The 21799-nt window shown below is 47.6% G+C and overlaps 1 long non-coding RNA gene across 1 annotated transcript; it reads left to right on the top strand.

The window, feature by feature from the left end:
* The first annotated feature begins 16578 nt into the window (after window positions 1–16578).
* On the top strand, window positions 16579–18089 carry LOC109252973 (uncharacterized). Its single transcript, XR_002074196.1, has 2 exons — window positions 16579–16676; window positions 17534–18089. It is a non-coding gene; the product is annotated as an uncharacterized LOC109252973 (long non-coding RNA).
* The last annotated feature ends 3710 nt before the right edge of the window (window positions 18090–21799 follow it).

The raw sequence follows: 21799 nt of genomic DNA on the forward strand, positions 1-21799 counted from the left end.
AATAATATATTACTTACCATTGAAATTCTTCAATTGGTCCCTCTTGGTATTTGATTGTAAGTGATGCCCCCAGAAAACACATGAAGTTGTTTTTCTGCCCTTAGCTCATGAAACCCTTCCTTCTGTATCTTCATTGTTCATTGTTCATGACCACGTACTATTCCACTGAATTGGCCATGAATTGATTTGTTCAACCCATACCCCATTTGTGAGTATTTCGCTTCTTTCAACATTTTCTCTCTCTCTCTCTCTCTCTCTCTCTGTGTATATATATATATATATATATATATATATATAGTAGGTGTTTATATTATATACATTATATTCTCCCTCAGAGAAGTAATACTTTATTTTTATGTTTATTTATTATTTTTGAGAGAGAGCACACAAGCAGGCGAGGGGCAGAGAAAGAGGGAGACACAGAATCCGAAGCTGACTCCAGGTTCTGAGCTGTCAGCGCAGGGCTCGAACCCACAAACCTTGAGATCATGACCTGAGCTGAAGTCAGATGCTTAGCTGACTGAGCCACCCCAGCAACCCAAATATTTTCTCTCTATACAAACAGCAGTATAACAACATTTGGCCAGTCCCATTTGTGGAGCTAGATGAGTTCCAGAGACAGACTTCTGTAATAATGAATTTAGCCTTAGTCAAAGACAAATCTGGTTTTGTCCTCAACTCCTAGAAGGCATCTCTAAGTCTTCAGAATGTCCTGCCTGATAAGAGTGTCTATTTACCTGGGGGCTTTGGGACACAATGGATAGTCTACAGTGGAAATTATGATGAAGGCTTTGAGTCACATGGCATCAACCTTGCCCTTGGAGGGGCTGGAGACTAAGTTCAGCTATGTGAGCAGTGGAACATATCTACGTGACAGAGCCCTAATAAAAACTCTGACGTCAAGGCTTAGGCAATCTTCCCTAATCAGCACACTGTCACAAAGTCATGCTGAGAGGAGCTAATGCTGTCCATGCCTCCACTGGAGACAAGTGGAAACCCCACACTTGGGATTCCCCTGGACCCCGACCCATGCCCTTCCCCCCTTCGGTGACACCAATCTGTATCCTCATGCTGTAATGATCCCTAACCACAAGGATAACAGCTTTCAGGGTGTTATGTGAGTCCTTCCAGTGAGTGATAGAAACTGAGGTTTCTCTTGGTCGCCCTGAACTTGCAATGGTGTCACAAGTGAAGGGGGTCATATGGGTGCCCTCTGGGACAGAGACCCTGTGGTTAAAAGAGAGAATCCCAGAGGCTCCTGGGTGGCTCAGTCGGCTAAGCATCCGACTCCTGATTTCGGATCAGGTCATGATCTCATGGCTTCATAGGTTCGAGCCCCACATTGGGCTCTGTGCTGACCTTGTAGAGCCTGCTTGGGATTCTCACTCTCCCTCCCTCTCTGCCCCTCTCTCGCTCATGCTCTCTCTGTCTCTCTCAAAATAAATAATAAAAAAACAATTAAAAAGAGAGAGAGAGAGAGAGAGAGAGCATGAGCAGAGGAGGGGCAGAGAGAGAGAGAGAGGGAGACACAGAATCCAAAGCAGGCTCCAGGCTCTGAGCTGTCAGCACAGAGCCCAACGCAGGGCTGGAACTCACAAACCACGAGATCATGACCTGAGCTGAAGCTGGTGCCACGCAAGCACCCCAGATTTTTTAAAAACACTTCAATTGTATGGCCTAACAACAAAAATCTTCACAGGTACTTAAATTACCCATTACTTAAGGGCTTGTGCCATTATTACCTCTTTTGTCCTTATGAAGGAAAAGGGGGGGATGGTTAATAGTACGAGACCAGCAATCTCTGCCCACAGAGACCTTCTGATTGTATCTATTTGATATCACTCCGCACGAAGCGTCCTTATCCAACAGAGATTTGTGCGAAATCATTGCAGGAGAATGTCCCTTCCTTGTATCCAGACTATACGTAGCAAGTGATGCTTGGTCCAATCAATTGGGACCAATATGGCAGAACTGCTTTCCTTCAGAGCCCACAGTGAGATTCCAAGCATTTAATGCAGTGAGACCCTCAGGTGGCCCCTACCTTCAAGAGGAGACTGTAGGCTTGGCTATACCTCAGGCTTCAGAGACTCACTCTCATTCCCTCAAGGTGACCCCAGACTTGGACCTTGCTCACTCCACCCTGGATCCCCTATAACTTTAAGTATCTCATCTGAAACCCTGTCTCTTTATTCAGGAATTGGGGGCTTCCGACATTGTCAGCCCCTGAACATTCCTAAAGTGTGAAGTCTGACAGATGTTGGGGCATTGACTCCCTCCAGAAAGGCGTACCAATACCGGGTGTAGCTCCCTTTAGTGAGCTCCAGTGCTCACCTGGGGGCAAGTGGCAGCCTGGGAAGCAGTCCCAAGGAGCCCTTAATCTCTTTCTGGAGCCCATCTTTGTTACCTTCTTATCAAGATGGCAAAACATGACTGCCCCTCCCAGGGCAAGGTTCTGCCTGGTACAGCCAGACTGGACACTAGGAAAAACCCACCCCTTCCTGCTCACCAGGCCTGGAGGTCACAAGGAATGCTACCATGGATCTTTGTGGAACTGCACGCCATGTGGAGCCCTGACACCCCCAGCCCTGTCCCCGTGGCCCTGTCTGGGCAAACTCATTACCCCAAGTGCATCAGACAACGAGGGGGAGCCACAGAGTTGTGAATCACAGCAACCTTGATCTTGGTCTACATCCTCATGGGGTTAGGGTTAGAGAGGTTGGGAGGCAGAAGTCCCCAACCAGCTCCCAGAGAAGGAAGAGGAATGGGAAAATAACAGTAACACGGATAATAACAACATTGATCACAGTAATAATTATTTCCCTTTTATCATTCCTGTGTAGCGAGACTGTCAGAGAGATTGGTCTCTGAGTGGCAGGGTGGGAGCCAGGTGCCAGGGAGGAGCTGGTGGGAAAGCAGACGGCTTGAAAGAGAGGGATGGAAGGAGGAGGTGGCTGGTGAGCGATCCGGGTAACTCTCTGGGTGAGCAGCAGAGGGCGCCCTAATTGGGCAGGGAACGTTGGGAGAGATGCGCCGCCGCCAGGGGGCGCCGTGAGGCTGCGGGGGAAGAGCACAGACGCCCGTTTATGCAGGAAACTGCAGCGTTGACATTACAGCTACTACCTTTACGGATTTGAGAACAAAAGCCAGGCGGAGTAAAATCAAGCAACACCACCAAACAACAGCAACAACAAACCAAAGCAAGGAGGGTAATAGGGCCCCCATCATATGAACCCTGGAACCCTCCTCATCTACAGCCAGGTCAAATTATGTCCTGAATTCCAAAGGGGACTCAAAGGCAGAGACATATAAAGACAGGTGCCCCAGACCTGGTGGCCAAGTCAATAATTACTCCCCATTAAATAACCACATTGTGTCCCTTACTATATATTTTCTAAATTTCTGGAGTTTGGGGATTTGGAGAGTACAGTTAAAAACAGATGCTCCTTGGGGCGACTGGGTGGCTCAATCAGGTAAGCCTCTGACTTTGGCTCAGGTCATGATCTCACAGTTGGTGAGTTCGAGCCCCACGTCAGACTCTGTGCTGACAACTCAGAGCCTGGAGCCTGCTTTGGATTCTGTGTCTCTCTCTACCCCTCCCCCACTGGGAGGAGCGAGCTCACTCTCTCAAAAATAAATAAACATTAAAAAAAAAAACAACAAAACAGATGCTCCAGAGACAGGAAGATGGGGTTCAAATCCTGGCTCCAGCAGGAGCTCAATCTGCTCTCCAGAAAAGGAGATCATGAAATATCTCAGTGTTGTAACGGTCTGTTGTAACCTGATAGCAACTTAACTTAATCACATACAAAACTACACGTCAACCCTTCCAACACTATATTTTTTAAAAATTTGTTTGATGTTTTAATTTTGAGAGAGAGAGACACCAGGTATGAGTGGGGGAGGGGCAGAGAGCTAGGGAGACACAGACTCGGAAGCAGGTTCCAGGCTCTGAGCTGTCAGCACAGAGCCCAACGCGGGATTGGAACTCACGAACCATGAGATCATGACCTGAGCCCAAGTCGGACAACCAACTGAGCTACCCAGGTGCCCCAACACTTTATATTTTTGATGTCACAATTTACATCCTTTCGTATTAAGTATCCATTAACAAATTGTTTTAGTCATAGTTATTCTTTTTTTAAAATACTTTTTAAAGTTTTATTTATTTTTGAAAGACAGAGTGAACAAGAGAGGAGCAGGGAAAGAGGGAGAGAGAGAGAATCCCAAGCAGGTTCCACGTTGTCAGCACGGAGCCCAATGAGAGGCTTGAACTCACAAACTAATCATGACCTGGGCCGAAATCAAGAGTCAGATGCTCATGTTAAGTTTTATTCTGTTGTTGTTGTTGTTTTTGTTTTTTTACAACAACAACAACAACAACAACAACCAGACAAAACCAAACCAAAACAAAACAAAAAAGCATACAGGCACAGGGGAAATTTGAGAGGTGGTAGGCATGTTTGTAACCAGGATCGTCAGGATCATGGTCATGATTTTACGGGTGTATGCAGAAGTTTAAATAGCATGTTAAATATGTGCCATTTTTTCATATAGCAATCGTACCTCAATAGGTATACTACGTACTGTCTTTAAAAAAAAAAAAAAAAGAGGGGCACCAGGGTGGCTCAGTAGGTTAAGGGTCTGACTTCAGCTTGGGTCTGACTTCAGCTTGGGTCATGATCTCATACCTCGTAGGTTTGAGCCCCGCATCGGTCTCTGTGCTGATGGCTCGGAGCCTGGAGCCAGCTTCGGATTCTGGGTCTCCCTCTCTCTCTGCCCCTCCCCCGTTCATGCTCTGTCTCAAAAATAAATAAACATTAAAAATTTTTTTAAAAAAAGAAGTTGTAATTTCTACAATAGTCTTTAAGTTCATAGTCATCCACGATTTCTTCTTGTTTTATGTTTATTTTTGCAACCTAAAACTGTGGCTCTTGGGGCATCTGGGTGGCTCGGTCGGTTGAGCGTCCGACTTTGGCTCAGGTCATGATCTCATGGTCCGTGAGTTTGAGCCCCGTGTCGGGCCCTGTGCTGACAGCTCAGAGTCTGGAATCTGCCTCAAATTCTGTGTCTCCCTCTCTCTCTTCCCCTCCACCACTCATGCTCTGTCTCTCTCTGTGTCAAAAATAAATAAACATTTAAAAAAATTAAAAAAAAAGAATATGACAGCTGTGAACCTCATCATTGCTGTTAAAATGGAGAGGGATCATTACTACCTCAAGAATTTGAGGGATCACGACTATCCTCTGGTGGCCACAACTTGTGTTTCTGCCTCTGCAGATTCCCTCAGGAAGAAGGTCTCAACAGTCAAAGACACACTCATTTGTCCTCTGTTGGCTGTGCTGAGGTTTCACCCTCTGTTTTGACTTGCTCAGCATTACAGGGGAGGTTGTTTAAAAGTAACTTTCTAGGCACCTCCCCAAAGAGAGAGGATGGCTTTTTATCCTGGGCTGCATAGGATATTTTGTAACAAAACCCCATTGCACACTGGTACAAGTCCATTTTCTAGGACACAAATTGTTCTTCCAACCACAGAATACACATAGCTGGGTGATGTCAGGCAGCTCTGGGGCTCAGACGCATACAGGCTGCTCAAAGTGTGCGAAAAACAAGAGAAACAGCCCCACGTGTGAACCGTGACAAGAGGAGGTACTGTCTGAATCGAAAACATCCGTAAGGAAAAGACTGCCTTGGGAAGCCGGATCAGGAGCAGTCTGGTGCTGTGCTTCGGGAGGAGCGTTTGGAACAGCCTTCATTCATTCATTCATTCATTCAAGCATTCGCTCACTGAGTCCTGTGCTGAGCCCTGCCCTTATGCGGTCATGGAGCACGGCCAGCAACATGACCAAGGAGACGAGCAGGTCCTGTCCTCTCAAAACACAGATGTTGGGATCCAGTGCCTGGTGAACCAGGCGAAAACCTGGAAGGAAAGCCCCACCTCACCTGGTCTTCCTGGTTCTTGCTCAGGTCATGAAATTCCGGAATCGCCTAGGGACCACCCCACTAAGCAGGGAGAAGTGAGGCCCAGTCTTAGCTGCAGCCCCTGACACAGTGAATGTGTTCACTCTGTTTGTTAAATAAATGAATGCATGGAAATCTCCCGTCAACTCACTCGGGGTTCTTCCTAGCCTTCTGCCTTTTACTCCACCTTGGGCCACTCCAGAACTAATCCTCAGCAAAAATCACATGACTCACTGATACCTGCCCATTAGAGCAGGTACCAAAGGTCAGGACATGGGCAGGCAGCCTGGAGACAGGGAGCCAGTCTTGCCTTACCAGGTGCCTTAGGGCATGTCTGTTGCCCTCTCTGAATTTCAGCAGCCCCCTCTGAAAAATGGGGAGAGAGCACAATCTCCTAAGACAGTCTAGCTCTGATAGAGAACGGGTTTGAGGCTCCGTTTCTGCACACATACATCAATGTCACTTCACCTTCCTGTCGGAACTTCCTCTTGGTCCCACGGCTCATGATTCCTTGAGAGAGAAAATCCCAGCAAAGCGTTTGGCCCATCGCTTCCCAGAGCTGCAGCTGTCCCTGCCATCCAGTGGTGAGCAGGTATGGCAGGGGGGCTGAGGCAGAGACCCTCTCTCCCCCCCCCCCCCACCCCACCGGGGCACAGGCTGAGCATTTCAAGCTGAAAGTGGACCAGCAAGTTTGTGATGATACAAGAAAGCCATGCGCCCCCACGTCTTGAAACATCTCCTACCCTCAGGATGGCTTCTGGGTCCAGAGCAGGGACAAGCCCGGTCAGGATGCTCCAGTGGCCACGACCCACTTGGACCACCTATGACAGGTCGTGACTCCAGGATGCTTCTGCCTCCTTGGAGACCCTAGGAAATATAACTGTGCCTTGAGCATCATGGACCACAGGATGATGGAGGATGCGACAGAAGTCTTTCGAGTGAAAAGAGGAAATGCAGAATATAATGACTTATATGGCTTGCTTTCCTTGCATGTGACAGATATGAAACTGCCTACAGAGAGGACAAGGATGGAATGTGGGGTCCCCATGGAACCTGAATGACATAGACTGAATTGTGCCCCACCCCCCCCAATTCATACGATGGAGCCCCAACCTCCAATGTGATTGTATTTTCAGAGATAATTAAGATTAAATGAGATCGTAGGAGGGGAGTCCTAAGATTGGTGACCTTGTAAAAAGAGGAAGAGAGAGTGATCCCTCTTCCTCCCTCCCTCCCCCCTTTCTTTCCTGTCACCACATCCTTGTAAAGAGGAAAGGTCATGTGAGGACACTGTGAGAAGGTGGCCGCCTATAGGCCAGAAAGTATGTACTCACCAGGAACCCAATCTGCTGACTCTGTAATCTCAGACTTCCCACCGTCCAGAGCTGTGAGGAATAAATTTCTGTTGCTCAAGCACCTCCAGTCTATGGTATTTATTTTGTTCTATTTTATTTTAGAATGTTTATTTATTTATTTTGAGATAGAAAGAGAGAGAGAGAGGAGGAGGGGCAGAGAGAGAGAGAGAGAGAGAGAGAGAGTGGAGGGGAGGCAGAGAGAGGGAGGATCCCAAGCAGGCTCTGTGCTGACAGTGTGGAGACTGACGTGGGGCTGGAACCCACAAACCATGAGATATGACCTGAGCCGAAATCGGACGCTTAACCAACCGAGCCACCCTGGCGCCCCTATGGTGTTTTATTACGGAAGCCTGAGCGGACTAAGACGAGTTCCCTTTCAGCCCGTGGAATTATTCAAACAAGCCCTTCGAATCCGCCAGCAGGAACCATGAGTCACCACTTACTCTTGTCGCTACAGAGCCAGCCTCCCACGTGCCCTGGTTGTCCACTGTGTTCCTGGGTGCAGCCCCCATGGGGTCGGCGTTGTGTGCGTCCTCGTCCCCAAGGCAATGGATACATGTGACTGATAAACTGCTATTGACATCATTTGTCCAGCAGTGGGTGTCACACGTTCAGTGTCCCCATCACCCTCGGGTGGGAAGCCCTCCCTCACCGATGCGGCGAGCACGACATTGGACTCACAGATGTCCAATGAGTGGGGTGGAATGGACAAGCCAGTCTGCCCACAGAGGAGGTCAGAGAGCTGATGGCAAGGAGCCAGCAGCGTCTGGAAGGCACTTAGACACCTGCACTGCCTGAAGCTAACACCTTCGGTGGGTGCAGGCCTGGCCTCCAGCTGGGCTGGCAGGATGACTATGTGGCAGGGCAGGAGCAAGGGGGTGGGAAACAAGGCCCACATGAGACCTGGAGGCCCTGGAGGGCCATGTGAGCAGGGAGACCACAGCGTGAGGTGCAAACAGCTCTTGCCCTGCTCGGCCCAATTTTGCCTCTGCATTGACCTTGGGTCCACAGCAGGGTCCTATAGCAGGGAACCTTCCTTCCTGTCCCTTGAGAGTCCAGGCCATGTCCACTCTGGTCATTCGTGCCCCCGAAGCACCTGCCGACAGAGCCTCCAGCCCCGTGGCCCTCATGGCCTCTACCAGGCAGGTGCCTGTGGACCGTGTGTCTCTGCCCCCGATGGGGTGCATCTCAAGGGCAGGAACTGGGTTTGCTGTGCCTCCCCGTTGCCTCCAGCCCTAACACAGAGCAGATGTTCACCCTGGACCTGTTGAGTGAGTGAATGAGCAGCTGTCTTCTTCACTTCACCCAAGACCCTTACTCATCTTTCACAGGCTGGACACTCATGCAGAACCTCCAAGACCCCACTCCTGGAAGATGTCTCTCAGGTCTAGACCAGGAATTTTTTTTTTAATATTTTTAGAAATGTTTTAAGAGATAGAGTGCTGGCAGGGGAAGGGCAGAGAGAAGAAAACAGAATCTGAACCAAGCTCCAGGCTCCCAGCTGTCAGCAACAGAGCCAAACGCAGGTCTTGAGCTCACGAACCGTGAGATCATGACCTGAGCTGAAGTCGGATGCTTAACTGACAGAGCCACCCAGGCGCCTCTAGACCAGGCTTTCTGAACCTCAGGACTACTGAACCTTGGAGCCGAAGGATTTTTTGCAGTGGGAGCCATCCTGCACATCAGAGGATATATTTAAATGGATCCCTAGTCTCAACCCACTAATTTCCAGACACACCCTCGTCCTAAGGTATGAAAATCAAATGTGTCAAGACACTGTTAATGGTCCCCTGGCTGGGGGGTGGGGTGGGGTGCAGGCAATGCCCCTGCTTAAGAATGACAGGTCTACGTTTGTGCTATTTGTTTAGTCTTAAAAATACAGCCTTCCTGGGAAACATGCACCCCAATGCTTATAGCAGCACTATCAACAATAGCCAAAGTATGGAAAGACCCCAAATGTCCATCGATGGATGAACGGATAAAGATGTGGTATATATATATATATATATATATATATATATATATATATATATACACACACACACACACACACACACACACACACACACACACAATGGAGTATTACTCGGCAATCAAAAAGAATGAAATCTTGCCATTTCCAACTACGTGGATGGGACTGGAGGGTATCATGCTAAGCGAAATTAGAGAAAGACAAATATCATAAGACTTCACTCATAGGAGGACTTTAAGAGACAAAACAGATGAACATAAGGGAAGGGAAACAAAAATAATGTAAAAACAGGGAGGGGGACAAAACAGAAGAGACTCATAAATATGGAGAACAAACTGAGGGTTACTGGAGGGCTTGTGGGAGGAGGGATGGGCTAAATGGGTAAGGGGCACTAAGGAGTCTATTCCTGAGGTCATTGTTGCACTGTATGCTAACTAACTTGGATGTAAATTAAATTAGAAAGAAAGAAAGAAAGAAAGAAAGAAAGAAAGAAAGAAAGAAAGAAGAAGAAAGAAAGAGAAAGAAAGAAAGAAGGAAAGAAAGAGAGAGAAAAAAGCTTTTCCTATTTTGGAAAGAAAACAAAAAAAGAATAACAGGTGTAGACACCATAGAGGCTATAAATCGAGCCAGGCCAAGAAGTGACTGCTTCCCCAGAGCAAATGGGCCCACAGCCTGAGCAGCAAGACTTAGGACACCCACTCTCCAGCACTCGTGCTGAGGAGATCTCAGACATCACTGCTGCACTTTTCCCCATCAGGATAAGCCTCCAGCAAAGTCGAGGCCGCCCCCACAGGCAGGACCCACATCCCTGTGAACCAGGCTCCGGTGACAGAGGGAAGTGCCCGGAGGTCTGCTCCTGGTCTGTCCTCCCTGGGTGGGTCTCCCGGGTCTCAGGCCGAGGGGTTGTCATGCCCAGAATTCGTGATCCCCAAAGACCACCAGGGAGCCAAGTCTGATGCAAAAGCAAAGAGCCTTTAGTCGAGCTAGCTCGAGCTAAATCCCCTACCTGCACCTGAGGCAGTGGTGAGATACCGGAGGGGGAGAGGGGGAGAGGGGGAGAGGGGGAGAGGGGGAGAGGGGGAGAGGGGGAGAGGGGGAGAGGGGGAGAGGGGGAGAGGGGGAGAGGGGGAGAGGGGGAGAGGGGGAGAGGGGGGAGAGGGGGAGAGGGGGAGAGGGGGAGAGGGGGAGAGGGGGAGAGGGGGAGAGGGGGAGAGGGGGAGAGGGTTTCAAAAGCACAAAGGTTTTATAGGGATCATGGCCTTAGCCGATTGGCTGGGGAAGGGTCGTGGCCTCAGCCGATTGGCTGCCAAAGTGTGGTCCCAGATCAGCAATTATCAGAGTCACCTGGAACTTGTTAAAAATGCAAATGTTGGGCCTGGTGGTCACAGACCTACTGAATCAGAAACTCTGGGGGTGGGGCTCAGCAATCTGTGTTCGAACAAGTCTTCCAGGAGATTCTGATGCACCTGAAGTTTAAGAACCACTGTGTCTGAGGTTGTTTAACATGTTTGGCCTCAGTGTATACAGAACGTTTCTCATTGGTCACCTGTTAACCATTGGCTGTCAGCCTTGCTGTGCTATATAAATACCTAGCACCAAATACCATCCCCAGAGACTCTGATTTAACTGGTTTGGGGAGGGGTCAGTTATTAAAATGCTCCCAGGTCATTCTAAGCCTGGACAGGGTTGAGGGCTCCTGCCTCTGGCCCCTGAGAGAAGCCCTCCCTCTTCAACTCACACTTTCCATGCCTCTCACACTCCCCTTCCTCCCACCTCAGACTTCGGAAGAATGCGTCAATCAGTAGCCTGATGAAACCCCTATGTTTCATCTTAGAAAACATAATTTACTCAAGGGGAGGATGCGTGGTCTGAGGTTAGAGCGGGAACTTCTTTCTGCGGCCATGTCGGGGACATAGTCACTAGTCGTCCGGCCTGGGTCTGGTCTTTCAGGGTGTCACAGGCTCTGTGCAGAGAGGGGGTGAGCTCCGCAGCGGCAGTTCCCCTTTTGCGAAATCATGAGGCCTCGTGCTCCTCCCCAGCTTCCCGTGGGCCCCCCTCAGCCTCCCTCTGCCTTCCCTTCTTCACCCACAGGAAGCCCAGACATCTGTCTCTAAGATGTTGTTGTCTCTGCTGCTGCCCCTGTTGTGGGCAGGTGAGTGGGCGGAGGGGAGAGGGCCAGGCAGGCGGGGGCCGCTACTGACCCTCGATTCCCTGCAGGGTCCCGGGCTCAGGATCCCAGCTTCCAGCTGCGAGTGCGAGAGTCCGTGACGGTGCAGAAGGGCCTGTGTGTGTTTCGTGCACTCCAGTTTCTCTTACCCCCTGGTCCAATACAGTGACAATGCCCCAGCTCACGGATACTGGTTTCGGGAAGGGGTCAGTATACACCGGGATGCTCCAGTGGCCACAAACAACCCCCGTCAACAATTGCAGCGGGAGACCCAGGGCTGATTCCACTTCCTTGGAAACCCCCGGGACTACAATTGCTTCCTGGATATCAGAGATGCACGGAGAAGTGACTTGGGGACATATGTCTTTAGGGTGGAAAGAGGGCCTTATTTGAGATATAGGTACACACAGACCCAGCGCTCTGTGCAAGTGATGGGTAAGGTCCCAGGACAACCTGGGACGGGTTGGGGGTAACATATGTCAGGCCTCAGAGTCAGGAGCTGGACCAAATCCTGAGGCTTCTCTCAGGGCCACACTGTGGACCCACCTTCTGATCCCCGTGTCTCCCCATTTCCCCCCAGCCCTGACCCACACACCTGACATCCTCATCCCTAAGACCCTGGAGTCTGGACACCCCCCAGTAACCTGACCCGCTCTGTGCCCTGAGCCTGTGAGCGGGGCACACCCCCCATCTTCTCTTGGACGTCATCCTCCCTCACCTGCCTGGACCCCAGGACTCACCTCTCCTCAGTGCTCACTCTCACCCCACGGCTCCAGGACCACAGCACCAACGTCACCTGTCAGGTGAAGTTCCCTACAATTGGTGTGGTGGAAAGGACCGTCCAGCTCAATGTCACCTGTGAGAGTGGGGCCAGGACCACCTGGGTGCCTGAGGGGATGAGGGGCAGGAGGTCCAGGTCTGGGTGCTGATGCTGATGCTTTAGTCCTGGAGCCCTGGCTGAGTAGGGGACCTAGAAGGATTCAAGCCCTGTCTCTCCCGTGTTTCTGTGGCTTCTGGCGGTGGGGGGATGTCTACATGTATCTCACATCACCCCACCCCATTGAAGAGGGAAATCCCGTCCTTCCATCCTAGGTGCCACACAGAACCCATCATTCAGGGTCTGCCTGGGACACAGCACAGGTAGGAAGCAGCCTTCTCCCAGGCTGTAGGGACTTGGGCCTCTTCCAAGCTCAGGAAAGAGCTGGGTCCCTGCCTCATTTTGACGGACTCTGGGGACCAGGAACCCCTGTGGGTGAACCCAGTGGTCCCTCCTCCTCTCCAGCTCCCATGCCCTGTGAGCAGCTGTCCCCAACGGCCCCTCCGTCCCCCATTTCTGCTCTCCCCCCTGTTACCAGGAGAACCAGTAGAACAGGGCCACCTGGCCATCTGCCTCTCCAGGCACCTTATCATGCGTCTCCTGATGACTCTTCCTGCTCTGTCTTTTATTTTCCCTAACAAGTACTTATTTAATACTTCTGTACAGGTAATATGTTCACATGGACAAGTATTCAGAATGCACAGCAGAATCTGTCCTCAGATACCAAGTCCCCTCCTGGCAAATGACCAGGGTCCGTGGGCTGCTCTGAGCATTGCAGTGTTTGCACTAAGGATATAGGGGCCCTTTGCTATCAGTGGCACAGACTGTCCTCCTTCTTATCCATGACTGTGCAGTATTCCTTCACATGGATGGGTTCTGCTGCATGCATTTTCTACTAATGGAAAATCACGGTGTCCATTTTATTCCACCAACAGAAGAACTGCAGTTGATAATCTTGTATCTCATTCCATGTGTGTGTGTCTAGGTCTATGGGATAAATTCCTAGAACCAGAAGAGCAGGATCTTACGTTCTTTTTTTTTTTTTTTTTTTGAGAGACAGAGAGAGAGAGAGACAAAGTGCGAGCAGGGGAGGGGCAGAGAGAGAAGGAGACACAGAATCCGAAGCAGGCCCCAGGCTCTGAGCTGTCAGCACAGAGCCCAACGTGGGGCTTGAGCTCACGGACTGCAAGATCATGACCTGAGCCGAAGTCGGATGCCCAACTGACCGAGCCACCCAGGTGCCCCTTACGTTCTTTCTACTTTTGAGAGACATGGCCAAGTTTTCTCCACAGAGGGTGGACAAGGTTATATTCCCAACAGCCGGGGTGAAAATTATGTGTTTCCACCAACTCTGAATGGGGTGAAACTTTTTGATCTTTGCCAGAACCAGGTGGGAACCAATCTCTCCATATGGTATTTTTATGGATATGCATTTTTTTTTTGAGGAAAAATTCACCTAAAAGGTAACTCTCCATTGCATCCATTTTTAAGTGCACAATAGATGGCTTTTAGGATGTCCCAATGTTGTGCGACTATCACCACTGCCTGATTCCATCCACCCTGCATTGTCATCACCCCAAAGGGACACCCATACCTGTTAGGCAATGACCCCCGCATTCCCCCTCCTCCTGACCCCGGGAAACCACTAATCTGACTTCTGTCTCTGGTGATTTGCCTACTGTGGAATATGTCAACTAAATGAAATCCCCCAAAGTGTGGCCTTCGGTGTCTGGTTTCTTTCATTTTACAAAACCTTTCCAAGGATCACACGTAGAACATGTATGAGTACTAATTCTCTTTTGTTGTTCTATTGTATGGATGTACTACATTCTGTTCTTCCATTTATGAGCAGATGGACATTTGGGTGGCTTCTTCTTGGGGCTGTTAGAATACTACTATGAACATCAGAGGACATGTTGTTGTTGAACACTGTTTTCCATTTCAGGAGTGTAAATGCTAGGTCAAATGCATATGTTCAGGAGTGTAAATGCTAGCTCAAAAGGTGGTTTCTATGTCTTAACTTTCTGAGGATAATACCAGACTGTTTGCCACAGTGACAACACCATTTTACATTCCCACCAGCAGTGTGTGAGGCTTCCAGTTTCTAAGTATTTTCACCAGTATTGTTATTTTCCTTTAAAAAATAATGATAGCCTACCAGTGGGTGTGAAGGAGTACGTCAGTGCAGTCTGATTTGCATTTACGTGATGACTAATGATGTCGTTCTTTTTTTTGTTTTGTTTTTGGACATATTTGTCATATGTATATCTTCTCTGCAGAACTTATTTAAGTCCTGTTCCTATTTTTATTTTATGTTATTATTTTTCAGTGTATTTTTGAGTTTGCTACTGTAAAATGTTACATGTTATTTAAGAGAGTGATTATCCAACCCTGTTGTGGAGGAAAATCTCCTGGCAAATCTGTAAAATGTAAGTTGCTGGACCCCATTCCAGACATTTATTTATTTATTTATTTATTTATTTATTATTTAAATTTAAATCCAAGTTAGTTAACATATGGTGTAATAATGGTGTCAGGAGTATATTTTGGGGTTCATCACTTGCATATAACAACCAGTGCTCATCCTAACAAGTGCCCTTCTTAATGCCTATCACCCATCTAGTCCGTCCCCCAACCACCTCCCCTCCCGCACCCTCAGTATATTCTCTGTTTTTAAGAGTGTCTTATGGTTTTCCTCCTTCTCTGTTTTTGTTTTCTTTTTCCTTTCCTTCCCCTACGTTCATCTGTTGTGTTTCTTAAATTCCACATATGAGTGAAATAATATGATATCTCTCTTTCTCTGATTATTTTGCTTGGCATAATACACTCTAGTTCCACCCACGTTGTTGCAAACGTCTGGTTTTAAATTCGGTTGTTTGTCTTTTTGTTGTTGAGTTGTAAGTGTTCTTTTTATGTGCTGGATACTACTCCCTTATCAGATCTATCATTGGTAACTTTTTTCTCCCACTCAATAGGTTGGCTTTTTACTTTCTCAATAGGGCTAATAGATGAATAAAAGGATTCATTTCAATGAAGTCCCACTTATGCATATTTTTCCCATCCTACTGCTGGAAAGCCAGGGCACAGGGTGGGTTGAGGCCCAGGCACAGGTGGTCCCCCATCCAATGGTGCAGGAAGGACTTGAGAACCAGTGTCAAGAATACTGCAGGGAGCAGAGGACTCAGGGTTGCAATCAAGCACATGAATTTGTCCTCATCCCATGTTCCTACAGGACAGTCAGGGTCCCTGACATGGTGGCTCTAGTAGCCACTGGGGAAGTGACTGTCAAGACCCTGCTCTTCCTCCTCTGCTTCATCATCCTCATGTAAGCACTGCCCCAGGGGGAGGGGAAGCATGGGGAGGGTGGGGACATGTGGCTGAGTCTCAGACCCAGTGCAGGAGGGACTGAACAGGTCAGAGGGCAGGGCAGGGGGGAGGCTGACCAGGTGTGAGGATTCCACAGTGTCCAGAACAGGACAGGCTGCGCCTGCTGTGCTCACGGCCGTCTATGGGGCCAGACCTGCACTCTCCCACCTAGTCTGCCCTCCAGCCCCTTAACTGGGAACCGGAGTGAATCAGTTGGCCCTGTATTCCCAGGACCAGACCAAAAGGCCCTGGTGTCTTCTCTTAGACTGAGATTCCTCAGGAAGGAGACAGCCAGGCCTGCAGGGGGCGTGGAGGAGGCCAACACCACCCCCAGTTAATCCCTCAGGTGAGTGATGTGGGCAGCCCACCACCCAACATCCCACCATCACCTCCTCCAGGATGGCCCCAGGATTGCTTCACTTAGCATGGCCGAGGTTGAGCTGCCACATTCCTCTTGAACATTCATCTCCACTGGAATTCCCTCACATGGCTGGCATGGCCTCATCTTTAAGGCCAGAACTGGGGTGTGGTTCTCCACCGTGACCTCCCTCCCTTCTGCCTGATCCAACACATCACTCAGTCTTGTCCATCCTTCCTCCTGCTCATCCTCATGCTTGTCTCCTCCCCATCCTGACCCTGCTTGTTCCTGTGGTCTCTTCTCTAGGCTTCTAATCCACCTGCCTCCTCAACACAGGCCTCCAGAAGGAGTCTCAGGACGCCATTATTATTATTTTTTTTAATGTTTATTTATTGAGACAGAGAGAGACAGAGCATGAACAGGGGAGGGTCAGAGAGAGGGAGACACAGAATCTGAAACAGGCTCCAGGCTCTGAGCTGTCAGCACAGAGCCCGACGCGGGGCTCGAACTCACGGACCGCAAGATCATGACCTGAGCCGAAGTCGGACGCTTAACCGACTGAGCCACCCAGGTGCCCCTCAGGACGCCATTATTGTCCACTTCCTCCACAGTATGAAGAGCTACAATTCCTCTCCATGGCCAAGACCGAGGTGCAAACAGGCTAGATTCGAAGACCTGGCATGGTCTGTTCCCTTCTGGGCTCCCCACCCAGATCCCTAGCTCTCCCTGCATCTTGCAACTTCTCCACACCCAGCCATGTTAGAGATCTTTTGACTATAAGACTTTGCATGAGACTTTCCTCATTCCTGCATCTCCAAGTCCTGGTCACCTTCAGGCTCAGTAGTAAATGCCACCCAGCTGTGTGTATGCACAAGTGTGTGTGTGAGAGTGAGAGTCTCATATGGTTTTGAGTGAAGTAATATTCAGCTATTTACAGACTCCTTCAACAAGTACTATTGACACACCACCTTGTAGGTGTCAGGGTGCATCCGTGAACATAGCAAAAAAAAAAAATCATTATAATCAAGAAGATGTCATTCTGTAGACAAGAAGGATAGAAATCAAAAGAAACAAAGAGGAAATAATACAGAGCACACTGGGTAGAAAATGTTTTTGGAAAGAAACCATGTAGACTGAGCGGCACGTGACATATTGGGGAGCATGTTCTACAACCAAGAGTAGGAGGAGGTGACATTTGACCAAAGACTTGAGGCAGTGACAAGGCAGGTTCTGTGTTTGCTTAAGAGAAAATTACTCCAAGAAAATGGAAAAGAAGGCACAGTGAGTGTAAGAGCTCTGACGTGGGAGCTGGCTTGGTGTTTCACTGGAAACAAGTGGCCAAGATTGAGAGCACAGGAGCGTCAGGTGGGGATGCTGGGTGGATGGTGCAGACCCCGTGGGTGTGCAGACCTCATAGGGGAAGAGACCCAGAGGGGGTGGACACCCAGTGGGGGTGCAGACCATGTGAGCCTTGCTGAAAATGCAACAATCTGAAGCCTTTGAGGAGAGCAGAGATATGATAGAACTTTCCTTTTAATAGGATCCCTGTGGCTGCTCTGCTCAGGACTGGCCTGAATGGGTCCATGACAGCACAACAGAGATGGGGAAGGGAAATGATGCCTACTGCAGACAGGAAGTGATGTTGGCTCAAACCAAAGAGAGTGGGCATTTATTTTGGACACATTATGAGGATAAAACAAACAGGATTTTTCTCCGAGATAATGAGTGTGGTGTGTGGGGGAAAAAGAGAGAGCCAAGAAGGGTCTGGAGAGGGAGGGTTGCTCTCTGTGTTTCTCTGCATTGCTCCTGGAGAGGGCATCTCCGACTTCCCTCCTGTATCAGCTTCTGAGGGCCGTTGTCACAAAGGACACACTCTCAGTGTCTTAAAACAAAGGAAATGTAATCAATCCCTCACAAGGAGGCCAGAAAGCTGTGTAAGGAATGAAGCACATTTCTTCCCTCTGCCCTGCTAAGTTCTCCCCTGGGACCTGTAACACAGGACAGGTGAAGGACAGGAAAACATGAAAGTGTATTTAATATGAGATTTATGTATCCCTCATAAGGAAATGAAGACCCAAATAAATGGTTAAATCTCAGTGGTTTTTTAAAGATAGATCTGATGAAGAGTGGAAACTCAGGGCCACACCCAGAAGAACAGAGTTTGAGCTGTGGGTAGTAACAGAGGGCTTGGCAAGTCCATCTTTTCGTCTGGCTTTTGTCCATCTGTCTTCAGAGATGTGATGCTCCTTTCCTCCGGGTAGAGGGAGGGCACCTCTCAGTGAGACCCACTGCAGGGGAAGGTCACAAAGTCCTTCCTCAACTGCCATTTTTAAAATTCTTTCAGTCTGAAAGGGTCATTATGCCCAAGGGACACAACTTGGGGTACTGTATTCTGAACGCCAGAATCCCAATTCAGTTTTGCTGAACAGAAATCAGGACTGGTTGGGCTCCACACCCTCCTGAGGCTCAAGGAGAGACTCCTCCTGCTTCTTCTGGGTGATGGTGGCTGCTGGCTTCCTTAATCTGTGGTGTCACTGTTCCACTCAGGGTTTCTCTGGTCATGTCGCCTCATGCTACTCTGTGTGTAGCAGGTCACCCTCTGCTTCCCCTTTAGAAGGACACTGTGATAGGTTTAGGGCCCAACCCAGATAATCTAGGATGATCTCCAAGTCCATATCTCTAACTTCATCACACCTGCAAAGACCCTGTTTCCTTGTAAGGTAACATCTACAGGTTTCAGGGATTAAGACAGAGGTTACTTTGGGGACATTGTTCAGTCCACAGCACTGATCAAGTGATTTTTGCACCCCTAAATGCCTCCATTGGTCCCCAGACTTCCTTTACTTTGTTCCTCCATGACCTGATACACTAGTGGGTCACCACAGGCATGGCACACATCTTGGGGACCAGGCACCTGCTGTTCTGTAAAAGCCACTCTTAACAGAGCTAAAAGAGAAGTGACGGACAGAGAGAAAATACCTATAAACATATATCTGATGAATGAGTTGTATCCAGTATATACCAAGGACCCTCAAAACCAAACAATGAGTAAACAAATGAAACCTAACTGTGTAAAAAATAGAGAGAAATGAAACAACCCTGTTTACAAATTGACAAAGGATTTGAATAGATTTTTTTCACAAAGTATACAAATGACCACTAAGTGCATGAAAAGATGGTCAAAATCTAATATCAGCCAAATGCAGACTGCAACCACACAGTGATGGTATCATGAAAAACAACGCAAAACAAAACCCAGGAAATCACAAGTGTTGGCAAGGATGCAGAGAATGTGGAAGTCCTGTGTTTTGCTCTTGAGATTATAAAGGGTGCATTGGCTGTGGAATTCAGTATGGCAGTTCCTCAAAAAATTAAAAATTGAGGGGCGCCTGGGTGGCTCAGTCGGTTAAGCGTCCGACTTCAGCTCAGGTCACGATCTCGCGGTCCATGAGTTCGAGCCCCGCGTCGGGCTCTGGGCTGATGGTTCAGAGCCTGGAGCCTGCTTCCGATTCTGTGTCTCCCTCTCTCTCTGCCCCTCCCCCGTTCATGCTCTGTCTCTCTCTGTCTCAAAAATAAATAAACGTTAAAAAATTTTTTTTTTAAATTAAAAATTGAATTACCATAGGAGATAGGAACCTCATGTCTGAGTATATACACAAAAGCTCAAAATCAGGAACTTGAATAGATATTTCTACATCCATGTTCATAGCAGCATGATTCATGACAGTGAAAACGGCAGAAAAAACCCAAGGGTCTAACAACAGATAAACACAAAAACAAAAGGTGGAATATTACACAGTATTAAAACGAATGAACGTTTGACACATTCTACAATGTGGATTGAGGACGTTACTGTGAGTGAAATAAGCCAGTCACAAAAGGACAAATACTGTATGATTCCATTACCCCAAGTATCTAGAGAGCTCAAGTTTACAGACAGAAAATACAATGAGGGCTGTGAAGGTCAGGAGATGGGTGGGGGAATGGAGGCTTATTAATTTAACAGGCACAAAATGTCACATTGGGATGATGAAAAAGGTTGTGGAGATGGATGGTGGTGGTGGTGGTCGCCCTACAATGCCCTTGACCTAAACAATTAAAATGGTTAAAAGGGTAGAGGTTCTGTTATGCATATTTTGCTTCAGTAAAAACAAAGCAGCCAACGATTCAATCAACCACGTCACCAAAGAAGGAAAATGGATGGAGAATGAGCACATGAAAACTTGCCCAGCATCACCTGTCTTTAGGAAATCACAGATTAGAACCAGGATGAGATACCAGTGCACTCCTCTTACAAAGGCTAAAGAATCCAAACGAAAATAAGAGAAAAATCCTGGTAATATCCAATACGAAAGAGAGTGTGGAGCAACCAGGACCTACCACACACATTGCTGGTGGAAACACCAGATGGTACAGCCACTGTGGAGAACAGTTTGGCAATCGTGTCTCAGTCAAACCTACACCAAATGTGGGACTGAGGACCTAATGCCTAATATTTACCCAGGAGAAACAAAAACACGTTCCCACAAAACCTGCATGTGAATGTTAAGTTATTTTATTCATAGTCACCCCAAAACAGGAAACAACCCCAATGGTCTCCCGGGGGTTAGTGTATACAAGATTGTACAAATTATTAGCATATATACTCAACAATATGGAGGACCTTCTAATGCATTAGGCCAAATGAATGAAGCCAGACTCTTGCATGATTCCATTTCTATGACATTCTGTAAACAGCAAAATAAGAGGGATGGAGAACAGACCAGCATTTTTGCAGAGGTTGTGGGAGGAGGGAGGACACGGCCACCAAGCGACAGGAGGAAAGAAGATCTTGGGGAATGGCACTCTTCAGTACCTTGACTGTGGTTATGATTACATAATTCTATATATCAGTCAAATTTCACAGAATTGTACATGTTAACAGGTGAATCTCACTATGTCTAAAATTAAAATGCATTGAGAATTAAAGAGGCCCCTGGGTAGCCAGTCGGTTAAGTGTTCAACTCTCGATTTCGACTCAGGTCATGATCTCACAGTTACTGAGTTCGAGGCCCACATCAGGCTCTTCGTCAACCTAGTAGAGCCTGCTTGAGATTCTCTCTCTCTCTCTTTTTCTCTCTGCCCTTTCCCCGCGCACACACACTCTCTCTCTTAAAAATAAACAAAAAAAGAATTAAAAAACACAAGATACCACTAAACTTCTGCAAAATTGCTAAAATTTTTAAAAGGCTGACAATACCAAATATTAACAAGAGTGTGGAGGTACCAGAATTCTGAAATATTGTGGATAGGAGTAGTAAAGGTTAAAACCATTATGGAGAGTAGTGTAGCAATTCCTGCTAGTGTGAGACACGCAGTTACTCTTTGACCTAATAATGACACTTTTGGGGAGGGACTCTTTTTTCTCTTTTAGCAGTTTTTATGTCTATTTTGTTATTGAAGTATAGTTGACACACATTGTTATGTCAGTCTCACAAATATCCTTCTTTTATATACTCATGGGAGTGTTTTATATATATATACACATATATATGTATATACATATATATGTGTATATATGTATATACATATATATGTGTTTTATATATATGTATATATACACATATATATGTGTATATATGTATATATACATATATATGTGTATATATACATATATATAGTTTGTATAGTATATAAACATGTCCATAAAAAGGTTTCACCTTCCTATTTATAGCCCAAACTTGTTTATATACTATAGTATCGTATAGTTTATATACTATAGTATAGTTTATATACTATAGTATAGTTTATATACTATATATAAACT

This window comes from Panthera pardus, unplaced genomic scaffold, assembly GCF_024362965.1.
Source record: "Panthera pardus isolate Hobbes unplaced genomic scaffold, ASM2436296v1 HiC_scaffold_18, whole genome shotgun sequence".
NCBI lineage: Eukaryota > Metazoa > Chordata > Mammalia > Carnivora > Felidae > Panthera > Panthera pardus.